Below are 14532 nucleotides of genomic sequence, written 5' to 3'. Positions count from 1 at the left end.
CCCGCACCTAGGTGACTCTGAGTGACATTTCCATGAGGTTGTAGGCTATCTGCATTCTGCCCAACCAACACTAACAACAACAGTCCATGATTCTATCAAGCCAAAAGGGTTGAAAAACACTGGAGCTCATTGTGTCATTTGCTTGTAATTTTATTGTCAAGGTCTTGTAATTTTATTGTCTCTACAAGTTCTTAATAGAATGTTCTAGAACACTAAATTTCTCAGAAGGTAGAGTCTCCTATCTGAAAACAGGGATATGAACTATCATCCTCAGTTCCTTTCAACATCTGACTACAATTTCTCTATTATCACTTCACCACACACACACACACACACACACACACACCTTTCTGGGAAGACATCAATGACAAGACAAAAAGACAGAAAAAAAACTCATACTTATGTACTTTATGGATAAATATATACATGAAGGGAAAATATAATCTTAAATTCTCTTCATCAAACAGAAGACTGCCAAGCAATACAATACAATAGGAAGAGACACAGAAAGTAAAGATGGTAACAAAGGCAATCATGTTTAAATGAGCTACATAATACTCATACTGAAGAAAATAAATACATAAATTTAAAACATAATTTGTTCCAATACACTGATGCTATTAGCTCATAGAAATTTTTTACTCTGTAAGGAACTTTGACATATTTTGTTATCTTGGTCTACCTATTAAAGTTCATCATTGTTTACCACAAAATTAACAACTGTATAGAATGTCATAAAATTCAGGAAATATTCATTGCTACACATATGTATTTAACAAAAACGACAGAATAAAAATATCAATTCTTGTACAAAAGACTTGACCTTAATATGCTAATAGGAAATAATTAAGCCTATCTTTGCAAGACTAGAATAATATAAATAAAACACTTGTTACTAAACAAACCTCTTAATATCTTTTATGGATGTAAAAATATATAAGCAGAAAGTGTTCAAGTCATTGATGACATTTTACAAGGTAAACACACACCTGTGTAGCCATCATCAAGATCAAGAAATGGAGCATTACAAGCACTGCAGAAACACTTGATGTGCCCCTTAGTCATTAACCCTTCATGTGTAACCACTCTTTCGAATTCTGTCAGCACAAATTTATTTTCTTGTTTTTGAAATTCATACAGATCAAATCATACAAAATCTACTCTTCTGGTCTGACCTTTTTTTTGTGAGGGTGGGAATGTCTGACTTCCTTACTCAATATTATGTCTGGGACATTTGTCCATGTTGTTGTGGAATAGGAGTTATACTTTTTCATTGCATAACATCCCATTGGATGTACAGAATATTCTACTATTGACAAACACTTGTTTTGTTGCTATGAGCATTCCTGTACATTTACTTTGGTGCATATATATTTTCATTTCCATGGAGTATATATTTAGGAGTGGGATTGCTGGCTCATTGCCTCTGCATGTATACTTCAATTTGAATACACAGCTTTAGCAGATCTGGCCTAATAGCTTTTTAAAGGAGAACAAAGCACTTTTTATATAGTAAGGAAATCTCACTATGCCCTGTGAAATTTTCTTTTAGGTTACAAAAAAAGTTAGCAAGAAAAAAATTAACCAAAATTAAATACACATGCCACAGACACAATTCTCAGCCAGAAAATAATGTGCCTAAATTGAAACCTGGATTGATTTCTCCTAGCTCTGCTGATAGTAGTTATGCCTCACTGTGAGAAGAAAAGAGTGGTAGTCATGGCTGGCAACTCTGATGCAGGCTGCTTAATGAGCTTACTGAATGAACTAGCAAATGATCAGTTCATTGAGTGGCTTCCCCCAAAACGTGCCATGTGACTAAAGCTAGGTATATTCTCACAAATCCCAACTGTTGTGGCAGACACATGACCCACTCTGTGTTATTCAGAACATGGGCCACATTTTTATTCATCTAACATATCTGAGTTTATCCTTTTAGAACAACAAAAGGCCTGTTGTTTGATCTATAAATGTGCTTTTTCAGTGGGTAAATGGACAGAGCCTTCGCTGTTCAGCCTCATAGCCAGTCTCATACAGGTGAGGGCCTGGACAACATCATAAGCCAATCACAATACTAATGAGGCTCATCAGCTGCTGAAATGGGACCACACAGCTGAAGAAGCAAATCCAACTCCTAATGCTATCTACTAGGCATGCCAACACATAGTCACAACTCAAAACATCAGCAACCTCTAAACAACATTCAAGTTTATATCAGGAAACTTACAGTCTGGGTCACACTCACTTCTTCCCAAGTTTTCAATAGCTCACAAGGAGAAGGAACTGAGATCTGGATCTGTTCCCTCCAAGAAGGCCCTTTGCCTGAGACTTTGCCCCACTTTTCCCCAGAAGCAATCATGGTCTATGGAGTATTTTTTTCTATTAGAGTGGAGAGTAGTTTACACATATTGAAAATGAAATCTTCACCCACTAGTACACAGTCAGCTTATCTTTCCCTGGGCTCTACATAACATTTCTTCTGGCAGCTGACTCCTCTTGGTCACCTGACAAAGCGATCTTGATGGTCATTCTCATAACCTCACACTTAACCTCATTGCCATTCTCCAGTACAAGATACTTCTGTCCCTGTTTTCCTAGAGAAGCTAGGCCCTTTCCTGGGAGGTCCTTGATTTCAGGCTATGCCTTTCCAAATCCGCACACAAATGCCTTCATGAACCCCTCTAATCCTCAACCCCCTTCCCACCCAGTACACTCTCTCCCAGTCTCTCTGAATACCCAGTTTTGATTAGTATAGTTATGTCACCTCTGCCTCCAAAGGTGTTATCATCTATAAATACTTAAACTTCTATCTGAAATGCAACATCCTTTCTCTCCCAGGCAGTTCAAATTACATTTCCTCCATTTGACTAAAGTTTCTTAAACAAACATCAGAATTCTCATTAACTATTATATTTCAATTTTTTACACTCTACCTCAACCAAAACAATATGAAAAATATAAATAATCTCTGGGAAGAATCTTTTTGAAAAGTGCCAACATACCTAAACTACCCTTCTTCGCCAGACAAATTTTTATTCATCTGTTAACATCCAGCTCAAATGTCAGGTCATCTCTGTAGAACCTGCAGCAACTCCTTGAGACAAAGTTAGTCATTTCTTTTTTTGAGATTCATAAGACCATTATAGCATTTAACACATTGTACTGGAATTGCCTGCTAGATATACACCTTCACCACTGGCCCATGAACTCCACAAGAGAAGGGCCGTGTCAATTCATCTTTCTATCCTCCATTTCAATTCAGTTCAGCAAATATTCAGCATGTAGCCCTGTGTCAATTTCAAAGTTGGTACTTAATAAATATTTCATGAGAGAATGGAAGAGTGAAGGGAGATAAATTTACATTCTTTTAAAACTCTTTCAAAAAAGTTCTGGCAGTACCTACCTTTTTCATTCTTGCATCCAAAAGGAAAAAGTGTGTTTTTCCAAAATCCATATTTAGATCAGGGAAACTCAAGGTTTGTTTTGCCAGTTTATGTTTTTAAATGTAAATTTACATGATGAATAACTTGAATTATATGGCATAGCACACGTGGCCTTGGAGGTAATCTAGTCTAGGGAGACATCTAATATATGACACTCAGTGCCGCTCTTCACCTCCTGCATCCATAGCAGACAGCACTAATCGATCATGGCATTCCTTCTCATTAAGCCCAGACTCAGCCTTGGAATTCTCAACTCAGCACTTAACAAGGCTGCTCTCTGGAGTTAGTGGTCACGACGAATCCTGCTTGTCACTCTTGGTCTATTCTCTCTTCTTACAGATAAGCAAAGTGAGTCCCAGAGAGGTCAAATGGGTTTGCCTAGGTCACAGAGCTAATTAGTAGTAGAGGCTGAACCAAACTTCGTCACCTAAGACTCTTTCCACTAGAATACACTTTTTATTTCTACACCTGATTAATAAGAATACTTCATAGAAAATGTTAGTTTTGTTTATTATATGTACTTGTGTGTTATACACTAGATTATCTATTATAGATAATGGTTTAGAACCTTCACTTGCTATTTCTCAACCAGTTGTGTCAGGAGACCAATATATCATAAAGACCTCATTGGTATGTCATACCAATCCAATCTTTCCTTAAAGCCATGGAGGTATAATTTTTTAAAAACTAGCAACAGCTTAGTCCAGCTCTCTGGAATAAACACACTAATTGTTTTTTAAATCAAAAGTGAAGTGTCTCTAAAAGTTTGCCATAAAAAGTTGTAAAACGCAAAAGAATGCAGTGAAAAAGAAGCACTGGTCAGCTTAACTGTTTCGTATCTTTCTTAGAGCTTCTTTTTTTTTTTTTTTTTATATTTTTATTTATTTCTAGGAGAGAGAGAGAGAGAGACAGCGTGAGCAGGGGAGGGTCAGAGAGAGAGGGAGTCACAGGCTGAAACAGGCTCCAGGCTCCGAGCTGGCAGTCAGCACAGAGCCCGACGCGGGGCTCGAACCCACGAACCGCGAGATCATGACCTAAGCGAAAGTCGGACGCTCAACCGACTAAGCCACCCAGGCGCCCCCTTAGAGCTTCTTTTTTAAATGTTTATTTATTTATTTTAAGAGAGAGTGAGCTAGCAGGGGAGGTGCAGAGGGAGAAGGAGAGAGAGAATCCCAAGCAGGCTCCATGCTGTCAGCACAGAGCCTGATGTGGGGCTCAAATCCACAAACAGTGAGATCATTACCTGAGTTGAAAACAAGAATCCAATGCTTAACCGACTGAGCTACCCAGGCGCCCCTCCTTCTTACAGCTTCTTATCATATCAAAGACATATTCAAAATTAGAATATAAGCAAAAGTTATCATCTATATTAGTTTTTCAATTGGTTGTTCAATTAGTAATTTTGAACTTTCTCTTCACATTATCCTCTTCCATTCCAGTGTCACTGCCACCAGTACAAGCAGGTGTCAGGTAGGAGCCCAGAACTTCATATTAGTATTTTTTAAACTGCTCAAATGTTGTAGTTGTCTATCTTTATCATACATAAATGCTTATTATGTGTAAAAGAGTGCATGTAAAAGGAAACAAAAAATATATTAAGAAGTAAGTGTAAGCCATTGTTTTCTTTTCCAGAGCATAAGCTTCAGATTCTCCAAAGGGGTAGATTTGTTTCTTCCCAGTGGGCCAGCAGGGGTATAAGAAAGAAACTGAGAAAGTTGAAATAAATTAAAATCTTGGATTCCTTAGCCTCTTTTTCTTTGAGTAGGAAAGTGAAAAATACTCTCAAAGAATCAACACTCAGGATACCTCATTACCAGAAGTAGAGAGGCAAATAAGAAAGAGAGTAAAGAAAAAGCAACCCCACAGCCTGAGAATAGATGAAAGAAGACAAGCTAAGTTCTTAGATGTGGAATCACACAAGGTTAGCCATTTGAGGAGAAATGAAATAAACTGTTAGCAAATAACAATGATAGCTTTTTGTCGGGGGGAAATGTCTGACTTTTATGGACCAAGAAAAAGTGCTTATAACTGACCTCTGGTTGATATTTGGGCAACATGTGTCCATTTATTTCAATGCATGACTTACAGGTGTAGCAGACTTATGACAGTGGCCCTATAGACATGCCTCTGCAGATATCTGAGGTATCAAAGAAAAGCATTAGCAATCCTATTTTTGCAACAACCCCTAGGAGAAATGGTGATGGCAATTATTGCAGTTATTTACCTACTGCTTCTCAGACCCAGTCCAACCCTTCTATATTTGACTTTATGTGTCTCCAAACTGCATTTCCCAGACTAACTGCCAATAGGAGGCACTGCTGAGAGACTTACAGGGAGAAGAAGGGGAGAAGAGATGCTCCCACTTCAGGTCTTATGTGCATCTTTCCAGCATCTTTATCAGCTGTGTGATCCCCTTAGAAGTCCAAGCACCAGCTGTGAGTCAGTCCTCTTCCATGACAGCTACCCATTCCCTTCTATTCTTTGCTGTTGAAAGAACAATGACTGCCTCCATTACATTTAAGCTGTTGTAACTAACACCCCATTACCCATTCTCGCAAATGTTACATGAATTTATCACTGGGAGACAAGAAGGCAACATGCTATACGTGCATGAACTGAACAGAAGGTGTACAGTGACCAATCACAGACAGACTTTGAAAGAAGCAATGTGATTATTTAGTGATCATGAGCACATCTCTTATTTACACAGTGATCTGTGGACTTGAGAGCTAGCGATGAAGTTAGTACTTTAAACACTCAGTTAATACACTGTGGTGATTGATTCTGAATCACAGTGTTGTGGGACTGGTATTATTTAAGTAAACTGTGGTAAGTAAAATTCGTGTACATTGGAGTAGTCTAGAGCAAAGACTGCCTGTAGTTATTTGTATTAAGACAACTATTTGGGGGGCTCCTGGATGGCTCAGTTGGTTAAATGTCCAGCATCAGCTCATGTCATGATGTCGTGGTTCTTTGAGTTTGAGGCCTGCATTGGGCTCTATCCTGACAGCTTAGAGCCTGGAGCTTGCTTCAGATTCTGAATCTCCCTCTCTCTCTGCCTTTCCCCTATTCACACTCTGTCTCTCCCTTTCAAAAATAAACAAACATTTAAAAACTTTTTTTAGAAAGACTTAACTATTTGAGGGTTCATAACTTAATTTCTTTTGCATCGTAACTTACACATTTCAAAAAATGTACCTCCAAACAGACTTAACTAACCTTTACTTTTGAAGCAAATTCATGGTAAGATTTTACAAATGAGGGCTATCTATTTCCTTCTATTCTCTATTCCCTCATTCTATTGACACCTTTCATAGAGTTCACACGCTAGACAGGAGTCATGGTGGCTCATGCCCATTGGCCTATTTTCATTGTGGGCTGTTCTACTCAGCAGACTTTTGTTAAGCACAGCCAAAGATTAAATGAGAGTGGGGACCTGAGGCACACACAGATTATAGTTGTCTGGGACAAAGTTTGAGTCACTGTTTACAATTCTTCATAACTTCCTTTTAGTATTTTACACCCATGCTTTTTCCCATGAGATACTGCTTTATTAGAATAAGAAGAGTATATTTACTACTATATTGGTGGCTTTGGGTGAGCCTTCCTTGAGCTGATGCAATATGGGTAGATATAACAATGTACCAGACTGATTTCTCAGTAGATAACTTCTTCGATTATCTACCATGAGAAGAGAATGCCCCAGAATAAACATACATGAAACAGAGTGGAAGCCAACCCATAGCCTCAAGCAAAGCTTCCCAGTTGATCTCAGTTCTAGACCAGCTGAATCACTGTCAATCTATAGAAATGCAGAAGAATAAAGCTTTATTGTAAGCCACTGGGTTTTTTGGATGTTTTCCTACAATTCTGTAGTTTTTTTGTTTGTTGTCATTGTTGCTGTTGTTTTTGCAACAGTTGGTTGATACAGGATAACAGAGTGCATTTAGCCAGTTAGAAAAATCCCCCCAAAAATCTATATTGGAAAGTATAGAAAAGAGTTTCTAGCTAGTAGAAAGATCAGAATGGAGTAGAGACACAGAGAAGACTGAGATATTATGGAAAAAGAGGCACAGAGTAATGTTACCAACCTTGACTAATTTTGGAATTCCAGGCCATCTATACCTCCGAAGCCAGTTTTCTCCAAGTCATTGAGCCCACAGGAGGTACTTGAAGCAGCCTGAGTTTTCTGCAACAGAGAGTTCAACTCTCACTATTCCACAGCCTCCATGCCTCTTTATATCAGGGCTTAAGAGTATATTGGAAGCAGATGGAGGGGAAAAAAGAAAATGATGAGACTTTCCATGGCATTCTCTCCATTTCTAAGGTAGACCAATAATCCTTTATTGGAAGGATAAATCCAATTCATCTTTCTGAATGAGGCACCGGGATTAGATGGTGGAACTACACTGCATCTATTTTCCTTATAACTATCTCAGCCTTTCCATTTCCCTAAGACATGGAGTCCATAGGAAGCATTTTCCATTCTCTGAGCCTTTTAGATAATTAAATGTCCATTAATCCATTACCATATTCCAAGAAAATCCTTAAGCCACATAATTTCATCTGATTTTCTCAATAGTTCAGTGAAAAGGTGCTATTTTTAGGTCCATTTTACATATGAGGAGGCTGAGATGGACACTGTAAATTATTTGCTTGAGGTCACATAGTGACTGACCCCAGGTGCTCCACCTCCCTTCTCCAGCCATCTTATGCTGGCTGTTTTTAGGAAGTAGTGGCAGGAACCAAAGTACCAACTCTTGCCCTGGAAAGACTGTCATTACCCTAATTATCAAGATATAGTCCTTGTTCAGGGATTGGGGGAAATCTTTTTCTTTTACTCACAGCAAGCATAAACAAACGCATTTTTTCCTTACACTATGTTTTTATTCTGGTACTAGGCTTTATTATATCTTCCTTCCCTGGGATTCTCCCTCTCCTCGATAGCCCTTCCTACATCACTTTTATTTTATAATTTCCCTTTTCTTGAACCACCTGAATGCTCAGTTGGTTGAGCATCTGAATCTTGATTTTGGTTCAGGGCATGATCGTCCTTGCTTTGGGTTCCATGCTGAGTGTGGAGCCTGCTTAAGATTATCTTTTCCTCTCCCCTTACCCCTTCCCCTATCTGTGTTCTCTCTCTTTCTCTAAAATAAATAAAATATAATTTCCCTTCTCCCTGTCCCCAGAAAAATCCAGGGTAGCCTATTCCACTTATTTTACAAACATTTGGGTGCTTATTATTATGAGCAAGTTATGTACATTTTGTAACGGACAATTGCAATATTCTAGTTGTGTTAAAAATTTCTAGGGATTGGGTGAAAACAGCAATCCGCATACCCCAACACCTCACACCTGCCCCAATTCTGAGCAAAAGAACTATCAAACTGACTTGAAACAGAATTCCATTACTTCCATGCATCTTTCTGCCATATCACACTTGGGCAGTCCTCAAATGACTGGGCTGTAATGACCATGTTCTCATATGCTCTGTCACCCTTCTCACAACTTGTTCTGCCATCCTTTCCACCGTGCACCCTAAAATGTCTATAATTTATAAACAATTTCTCTTTCATTCTTAATCTCCTCCTTCCCATTGACTCTCTTCATTCAGTCTGTGACATATAGAACTTTCCTTTCCTTCACCCAGCAAAGTCTTCAAGCTACCGTGCTAAATTTTGCCTTCCACTTTGAATTTCCTAAATTCAGGAAATGTTCTACCAAACATCAGTCTGACTTCTTCCATGAAACTGCCTATGGACTTTTGAATTGGCAAACCCACAGTTCCTTGCTGTCCTGATCTTACTACTTATTTTATCAAGCCCCCATTTGTAATGTTCTTGCCTTCAGTGGCTTTTGTGATATCCTTTAAATTAGGTCTTCTTTTTTTCCTAGCAACTCTTTTTCATCTACTTCAGGGGGACCTCCTCCTCTAGCCGTTGGAAATATTGGAGTTTACTATCCTTAGTTTTCCCACTTTGCGTGCTACATGTCCTCACTGGGGAATCTCATTCATATAGTGTCCATGGGTCTTAGACTTGTATCTGTATCCCAGACTTCTCTCCTATACTTCAAATAGCAGACATCTGTCTACAGGTTATTTCTGTTTTTATATCCCATGAGGCCCTGAAGCTCAACATGTCAGACATGAATTCAACTCCTTTTCTTGCCTATAAACTTTGTCCCAATCCCACAGGCCCAACTCAGGGTATGACAAAGCCAAACTTTGTTGCTCAGCCTAGAAACTGGGGCTCTCTGTCCCTATTATGCCCAATGTCTTCCCTTCTTCCAGTATATTCTCATCACTGCAAAAAATGGACTGCAAATATAATCATTTCACATTTCCCTGCCCTCATCTCTGTCTTCCTTCCACTCCACCCCCTCCTTTCTTCTAAACTTTCAAACCTTTCCATGCCTCTCCAACACCTCAGGATGAAATTCAAAGTTCTTACCGTGCTCTGAACCATGTTTCTTTCCAGACTCCTTCTATCTTAGCTTCCATTTCTTTTAAAATTCTTTATGTTCCAACTGCTTTATGCTCCCGGCCACTTCTCTCAATACTTTTCATTTTTTTAATATTTAATGTTTATTTTTTAGAGAGAGAGAGAGAACGCGCGCAAGCAGGGTAGGGGCAGAGACACAGAATCTGAAGCAGGTTCCAGGCTCCAACCTGTCAGCACAGAACCCAATGCAGGGCTCGAACCCACTAACTGCAAGACCATGACCTGAGTTGAAGTCGGATGCTTAACCGACTGAGCCACCGAGGGACCCCAACAGTACTTATTTTCATAAATTGATATTTATGGGAATTTCCCCCCTACATATCAGGAAAGAGAGTAGATAGAGCAGAAAAGGATTATAAAAGGGATGGCAAGATAATGGTTTACTCACTGGCTTGAGAGGTTTAGGGCAAGAAATAAAAGGAGCTGTGTTCAGAAAAGAACAGATGCTATCCATTGGGTCCCAGGAAGAAAGGCTGATGGAGCTGGAGAAGGGTCACTGAATTTCTCAGACTGCAGTACAGCACTGCCACCCTGAAGGTGTGTGTGGGCAGGGGAGAGGCACTGTGAGGTCTGGGTGCACCCAGTAAAGCAATATTTTAACAGAGACCACTGTGATTGGCAGTAAAGGCTGTGGTAAAGGGTCTAGTTGAATCTGGTAGGAAAGAATATGAGGGGACTAGTTAAAGCTAGATATTTAGGGGATGCTCACGTGTAGCTGGGAAAGATGGTAAAGCAGAGGGATCGCTATTCAGCCACTGTACGGATGGAGACCATGCAACAAATGTTATTCCTACTGGCTGCAAAGAAAACTGAAGTCATCTAAAGGAAACTCTGAATTCTACTACCAAACTTTCTAAAAACGTGAAATTTTCTTCTGCTCCTTGCCTCCAGTTAAAATGGAGGACTTGTGGCCATTACTATCTAAGTCACTCTTTCTAAATGTGCTTTGGATATTTTCTTATCTCATGTTTTTGGGCACCTTAAACTACCATTATTGTTCATTCTATCTTTTTACTAGAACTCCTTTCTATAAAGATTTTAAAGCATTTTTTTGTCTTGTTTTGTTTTGGGTTTTTCTTTTTTGAGACAGAGAAAGCACGAGCACAAGAGAGGCAGAGAGGAGAGATAGGGGATCCCAAGCAGGCTCCGCATTGGCTCGAACTCATGAATCCTGAGATCATGACCTGAGCCAAAACCAAGAGTCAGATGCTTAACCTACTGAGGCACCCAGGGGCCCCTCTGTAAAGATTTAAACCTGATCCTACCATTATCCTACCTGCCATGCAAACTACTAATCTATCTATAGTCTACCTTCAAAAATCTTCTCAAAAACCTGCCTGTACTCTGTTTCTCTATCCTTAGCTTTCTTTTTACTCTTTAGCCTATCCATTTTGGCTTCCATATCTGTCATTAAAAAGCAAAGAAGCAAAGAGAAAAAACATGAATTATCAGTTCCATGATGTACACAGATTAAATCAATATAGATTTTACAGATATTAAAATATCTGTAAATGTTTGGGGTGGCTGGGTGGCTCAATCGGTTAAATATCTGACTTCAGCTCAAGTCATGATATCCCAGCGTGTGAGATGGAGCCCCGCATTGGGCTGTGCTGACAACTCAGAGCCTGGGACCTGCTCCGGATTCTGTGTCTCCCTCTCTCTCTGCCCCTCCCCAACTCGTGCTCTGTCTCTCAAATAAACATTAAAAAAAATATGCAAAACCAAACAAAACTACATTCCAGAGTCATCAATGTCTTCCTTATCCAAAAATCCAATGGACATTTTTCATATTCCATCTTACTTTGACACTTGTAACATTTGACACTTTTATCTTCCCTAAAACAAATTTTTGTTGTTTCGGCCTCTATTTGTAATTACCATCCCTGGTTTTCTTCCCACCTCTTCAGCTGTCCTCTCTAATTCTTCTTGGCAGAACCTGCCTATATTATCTAGATTAAAAGTAGAGTTCCTCATTCTAAATGTGATCTCTAGGAATCTCAATCTTACTTACAGATTAAGATTTCTATGCTAAATAATTCTCAAATTATGTTATCGCTGCATTGCAGTCACACTGGGTTTCTTTCCGTTCTTCAAATATACCATACTTGGTCCTGGTATAGTATTTTTGCACAAAACTGTTCATTCCTCAAGAATATGCTCCCCCTCTAGTAAGCTCCTACTCAGCTTTCAGATCTCAACTAAGAGATCCACTTTTTTGTCAGAAAACTTTCCTGACATCATAGGTCGAGTTCATTTGCTTTATACTTCCATAAAACTCCATTTCTTTCCTTAAGAGCATTTAATTTATAATTTTGTTTTTGTTCTAGGTTTCCTTTCTCTTTTGAATGATTTCAATGCGCCTCACCCCCACCCCTGAACCATGGTAAAGGGCAGGGAAAGCAAGGTAAGCATCAGTTGTTTTAATCTTCACCCACCTTTCCATAGGTGAGCTCTGCCATTTCTCAGTATGAAGTCTCTTTCAGGCAGCAGTGCTAATCGGAAGAATAAAAGAGTCAACATGTATGTAGAACTACTTCATTTACCGGCACTGGTTGTAGTGTAACCAATGGGAGAGGTAAATCTCCTCTCAAGCATGCAAACTCAATTGATTCCTCTTACAAAATATTCTTTATGAGGAGCAGACATCGTTCCAAGACATTTCCCCAGATGGTGCCCTAAAATGGAATTAGATGTTACTCTGCCTTTATGTTTTTCTCAAATTAAGCTTTTTGAGATAATTTAAATTCACATGTTGTAAGAAATAAAGATCTCATGTATCCTTTACCAAATTTCCTTTCATGGTAATATCTTGCAAAACTATAGTACAATATCACAACTAGCTTACTGGCATTGGTAATCAAGACACAGAACATTTCCACTACCTTAAGGATCCCTCAGGTTAAGTCACACCCATCACCTCCATAAACCCCTGGCAATTAGTAATACGTTCCCATCTTTACAATGAGGTCATTTCAAGAATGTTATATAAATGGAATCACACAGTAAGTAGCCTTTAGAGATTGGCTTTTTTTTTTTTTTCATTTAACATAGTCTTTGGAAATTCATCCAGGTGTGGCATGTATTAGTAATGTTTCTTTTTAGCTGCTGAGTAGTATTTCATGGAATGAATGTATCAGATTGATCACTCACTCATTGGAAGTCATCTGGGTTGCTTCCAGTTTTTTATTATTATGAACAGTTATGTACAGGTATTTGTATGATTGGTTGACATGATGGCTGCATGTTTAGCTATGTAAGAAACTGCCACATTGTTTTCCAGACCAGCTGTACATTTTAACATTCTCACAAGCAATCTATGAGTGATCTGGTTTCTCTGCATCCTTGCCAGCATTTGTTTTTGTCATTACTTTTTTTTTTGGCCATTCTGATAGTATATAAGGATATCATTGTGGTTTTAATTTCCACTTCCCTAATGGCAGATGGGGAGTATCTTTTCATGTGCTTATTTGCCACCTCAACATTACCTTCAGCAAAATGTTTGTCTTTTGCCTATGTTCTAGTTGGATCGTTTGCTTAGTGTTAAATATTAAGAATTATATATTCTGGGGGGCGCCTGTGTGGTGCAGTCTGTTGAGTGCCTGGCTCTTGGTTTCAGCTCAGGTTACGGTCATGAGTTTGAGCCCTGCACCAGGCTATGTGCTGCTGACAGTGTAGAGCATGCTTGGGATTCTCTCTCCCTCTCTCTTTGCCTCTCCTCTGCTTACTCCCTCAAAATAAACATATATTTAAAAAAAGAATTATATATTCTGTATCCAGTACTGACACATACTAGGGGTGAATTGCAAATAATCTCTTCTACTTTGTAGCCGATCCTCTTAACAGGTTCTTTCACAAAGCAAGTTTTAAATTTTGATTAAGTCCAATTTATCATGCTGTTATGGATCATACTTTTGGTGTCAAGTCTAAACTTTTGCCTAGTCCCACATCTCAAAGATTTTTTTCCTTTATCTTTTTCCTTCAAGTTCTATAGTTTTAGGTTTAAGTCGTTCATCTATTTAGAGGTAATTGTTGAATCCACTGAGTCTTAGGTCGCGAAACAGGGCATTTCTTTTGTTTTTGCCAATGGTGATTGTTCCAGGATCATTTGAAAAGATTTATTTTCTCCAATTTTTTTACCTTGTCAAAAATCAGTTGGGCATATTCATGTGCATCTTTATGAAATCTCTATTCTCCTTGATCCATGTGTTTATCCTTCCCATCAAGATTCCTACTCTTTCCACATTATCTTTTTCAAAATTATTGTATTCTAGTTCTTTTGCCTTTCCATGTAAATTTTAGAAGAATCCTGTTACCTACACGCTCACTCACAAGCTTCATTATATTAACCCTACATATGATTTTGGAGAATTGACACACTTATGAGGTTGGATTTTCCAACCCATGAAGCATCTTTCCATTTATTTAGGTCTTTACCAGCATTGTGTAGTTTTCAGCACACAAGCCCTCCCTGTACATGGTTTGTTAGATTTAGATTTACATTTAGGTATACCATTCTTTTTTCATGTATGGGTGTAACTAGCATTGTATATCTAATTCCAGTCTCCCAAGTGGTAAGCCATAGTTAG

The sequence above is a fragment of the Crocuta crocuta genome, unplaced genomic scaffold (genome assembly GCF_008692635.1).
Source record: "Crocuta crocuta isolate KB4526 unplaced genomic scaffold, BGI_CrCroc_1.0 scaffold189, whole genome shotgun sequence".
Lineage (NCBI taxonomy): Eukaryota > Metazoa > Chordata > Mammalia > Carnivora > Hyaenidae > Crocuta > Crocuta crocuta.
Note: the sequence above shows the minus strand (reverse complement) of the source record.